The 4,219-nt window shown below is 46.1% G+C and overlaps 1 pseudogene; it reads left to right on the top strand.

The window, feature by feature from the left end:
• The first annotated feature begins 1,766 nt into the window (after positions 1–1,766).
• On the top strand, positions 1,767–2,259 carry LOC100350551 (POU domain, class 5, transcription factor 1 pseudogene; annotated as a pseudogene).
• Positions 2,260–4,219: the final 1,960 nt, after the last annotated feature.

Genomic DNA, 4,219 nt, shown 5'->3' on the forward strand with positions numbered 1-4,219 from the left:
CTAATTAAAAAATCTTTAACCAGTCATATTAAGTATGATGCACAGTTATTCTTAAGTGTTGAAAATTAACTGAAATGTGATCCCTGTTGAACATGGTGGTGGGAATGGGAGAGGGAAGAGATGTATAATTTGGGACATGCTCAGGCTGACTTGCCCCAAGTGGTGGAGTTGGAAGCATACCAGGGGATTCCAATTCAATCCCATCGAGGTGGCATGTACCAATGCCATCTCACTGTTCCAGGTGATCAGTTTCAGTTCACAGTTGGTCATGGTGAAGGGACTGGGAGTCAAAGGGAACACATAGACAAGTCTAGTACCTGCTAACGCTAACCGATGGAGTAAATAAAGGGGAGAGTGATCCAACATGGGAAGTGAGATACTCAGCAGACTCATAGAATGGCAGATGTCCTAAATAGCACTCTGGCCTCAGAATCAGCCCTAAAGGCATTCAGATCTGGCTGAAAAGCTCATGAGAGTATTTCAGGCATGGAAAGCCAAGACACTCTGGCAAAAGATCTCTGCGAGTGAGATCCCAGTGGAAAGAACAGGTCATCAAAGAAGGAGGTACCTTTCTCTGAAGGGAGGAGAGAACCTCCACTTTGACTATGACCTTGTCTAAACAAGATAAGAGTCGGAGAACTCAGAGGGCTTCCATAGCCTTGGAAACTCATGACTGGAGCATAGGGAGATTACTGATGCCATAGACAGGAGTGTCAATTGGTAAAGTCAACAACAGGAGTCACTGTGCACTTACTCCTCATGTAGGATCTCTATCCTTAATGTGCTGTACATTGAGATTTAATGCTATAACGAGTACTCAAACAATATATTTCACTTTGTGTTTCTATGGGGGTGCAAACTGTTGAAATCCTTACTTAATGCATACTAAACTGATCCTCTGTAAAAAAAAAAAAAAAAAAAAAAAAGAAATTATCAATTCCCAACTTGACTCTCACTGGGATTAAACATGACAATAGGTCTGCTCTGATTTCATCATCATTTAAAAAAATCATCTATTATTTTTCACTTTATGTTTCTGTGTGGGAGCAAACTGTTGAAATCCATACTTAATGTATACTAAGCTGATCTTCTGTATATTAAGATAATCGCAAATGAATCATGATGTGAATGGAAGGGGAGAGGGAGTGGGAAAGGGGAGGGTTGTGGGTGGGAGGGACGGTATGGGGGGGAAGCCATTGTAATCCATAAGTCGTACTTTGGAAAATTATATGCATTAAATAAAAGTTAAAAAAAAAAATCTTTAACAATGAATCTTCTCTGTGAGTTGCCTTTAACATGTTTAAAATGGGATGAATGCAGCAACTATCTTTTAGAAAACTTAATAATAACTGTTCTTTTTACAAATATTTGTGCCCGCCGCCGTATGACTTCTGCGGAGCGATGGCGCACTGCACCCCGCAGCTCGCGGTGGGTCTCGTGCCTCAGGGCGGCCTGGAGACCTCTCAGCCGGAGGGCGAGGCAGGGGCCGGCGCGGGGAGCCTGTCGGAGGGGCCCTCCCCTGAGCCCTGCGCTGCGCCTCTTGGTGCCGTGAAGCTGGAGGAGAAGCTGAAGCAACCCCCCGAGGAGTCCCAGGACATGAAAGCTCTACAGAAAGAACTCAGTTTGCCAAGCTCCTGAAGCAGAAGAGGATCACTCTGGGCTACACTCAGGCTGACGTGGGGCTCCCCCTGGGGGTTCTCCTTGGAAAGGTGTTCAGCCAAACCACCAGCTGCCGATTCGAGGCCCTACAACTCAGTTTGAAGAACATGTGTAAGCTGCGGCCCCTGCTGCAGAAATGGGTGGAGGAGGCTGACAACAAGGAGAACCTTCAGGAGATTTGCAAAGCGGAGACCCTCGTGCAGGCCCGGAAGAGAAAGCGAACGAGTATCGAGAACCGAGTGAAAGGCAACTTGAAGAACATGTTCCTGCAGTGCCCGAAACCCACGCTGCAGCAGATCGGCCACATCGCCCAGCAGCTGGGGCTCGAGGAAGACGTGGTCAGTGTGTGGTTCTGTAACCGGCGCCAGAAGGGCAATCGATCAAGCAGTGACTGTTCCCAACGAGAGGATTTTGAGGCTGCCGGCTCTCCCTTCGCAGGGGGGCCTATGTCTTTTCCTCTGGCACTGGGGCCCATTTCGGTACCCCAGGCTATGGCAGCCCTCACTTTGCTACCCTGTACTCGCCAATGCCCTTCCTGAGGGGGAAGCCTTCCCCTCTGTGCCTGTTCCTGCTCTGGGCTCCCCTATGCATTCAAACTGAGCTGCCTGCCCTTCCCAGGAACCCGGGGTGGGGGCAGAGGTCAGGGGAGACGCTAGGGAGAGAGAACCTGGAGTCAGGGCTTTGGGGATTCAGTTCTTATTTCACTATGGAAGGCATTGGAAACACAAAGGGTGGGACAAGGAGTTTTGGGAACTGGTTGGCGGGAAGGTGAAGTTCAATGATGCTCTTGATTTTAATCCACACATCACTTTGTTTTTAAATAAAGAAGCCTGAGACACACACACACACACACACACACACACACAAATGACTCCACATTTGACATAGTGCGAAAAAAAGACACTGCCTGGAATTCCTGCAAACCGTATCAGATTGCCTGGGTGTGAGTACTGCTTCCGCCTCCAACTCCAGCTTCCTGCTATTGTACTCCCTTGGAAGCAGTAGTAACAGCTCAAGTATCTGGGTCCCTGCCACCCACGTGAGAGAACCAGACTGAGTTACAAGCTCCTAGCCTTGTCCTGGCCCTGATACAGCTGCTGTGGGCATTTGGGGAGTGAGCAGCAGAAGGAAGGTCGCTCTGTGTATGGCTGCCAAATTAATTAATTAATTAAAAATGAGAAAGGACTCTAAGTTTATTTCCGTTTCAGTTCCAGTTTTGTTCTTTCCCTTCCCCAGCAGCCCTCTGTACCGAAAGCAAAGCTGCAGGTTTATTGCTCAATTAATGAGAGAGGAGCATCATTCACGAACACAGAGCAGAAGAAAAAACCTCAGGGAGAGGAAGTTGAAAGTCTTTCCTCTAGTAATCATGGATGTCTGTGGGGAGGTGGACAGTGTAATTTAAGAAAGAATGGATATGAAATAACCAGCTTCTCCTTTTCCTTCAGTGGAAGGTTGAGACTCCCGAGGTGCATTGCAAATAAATGATTATGGATTTTAGAGGGAAGGGGTATTGCCCAGGGTAACAGATTTGTTCTTTATTTCTTTGTGATGCAAGTCCATGAAATAAATCACATGATCAGCATGGTGCCATTCCCAAGGAGACACAAGGAAGTACAATAGAAATTGTTGAGGGATCTCTCTCTGTCTCTCCTCCTCTCTCTGTAACCCTGCCTTTCAAATAAATTTTAAAAAAATAAATGCTAAAAAAAGAGAAATGGAATGGCGCATCAAGGCATTTGTGCAGGTCTTAAACCACAACTCTCTAAGAGCCTGCATGGGATGGAGGAGGTACAGAAGTTTCTGAGTTCTTCCAAGGAGAGTGTAGGATACGCAAGAGCATGGCAGCTAGCAAACTTGTCAGAGAGATCAGGACGAGTAAAGTGACCCTGGAGCAGGGGTCTTCATGGAAAATTTCCCGAGCCTGGGATTGCAAGAGTCACTGCCATAACCCAAAGCATCTGACATATGAATCTGCAAAAGTGGAATGCCCTGTCAGAAGGGAGTGGCTGAGCTCCATGGGAAAAACAACTGACATGTCTTTCCCTCATCAGAGAATAGACCAGGAGTTAACACTTCACGGGTACCTCAGCAGAATGGGCATTAGAATAGGATCTGCATTACAGAAACGTGAGATGAGCATTATCAGGTAAGGAAGATACACACAGACGCTAAGCCTGGATCTCTAGATCCATGAGGTTAAACCTGTGTCTCCTTATACCCAGACACGATCTTAGAAGTGAGGATGGGATAGGGAAGCTCTTCAAGAGAGAAAATACATCTAACTAGAAGTTTGCATTTTCAAATGACTGAATACTTACCTAATAGGAATTCCTTTACACTGCAGATAACATAGTCACATTTAACTTGAAGTTTTAAGTATATTTTTTTCTGTCAATGAATTGAGTTCTAGAGCAACTGGGTGATTATATTTGCTTTCTGTTATTATAATGAAATACCTGGGGCTTAGTAACTTATAAAGAAATGACATTTGCTTAGCTTGCAGTTCTGGAGACTCAAGGGTATGGCACTGGCGATGGCTCAGCTCTGCTGAGGACCTCAT

This window comes from Oryctolagus cuniculus, chromosome 2 (assembly GCF_964237555.1).
Source record: "Oryctolagus cuniculus chromosome 2, mOryCun1.1, whole genome shotgun sequence".
Classification (NCBI taxonomy): domain Eukaryota; kingdom Metazoa; phylum Chordata; class Mammalia; order Lagomorpha; family Leporidae; genus Oryctolagus; species Oryctolagus cuniculus.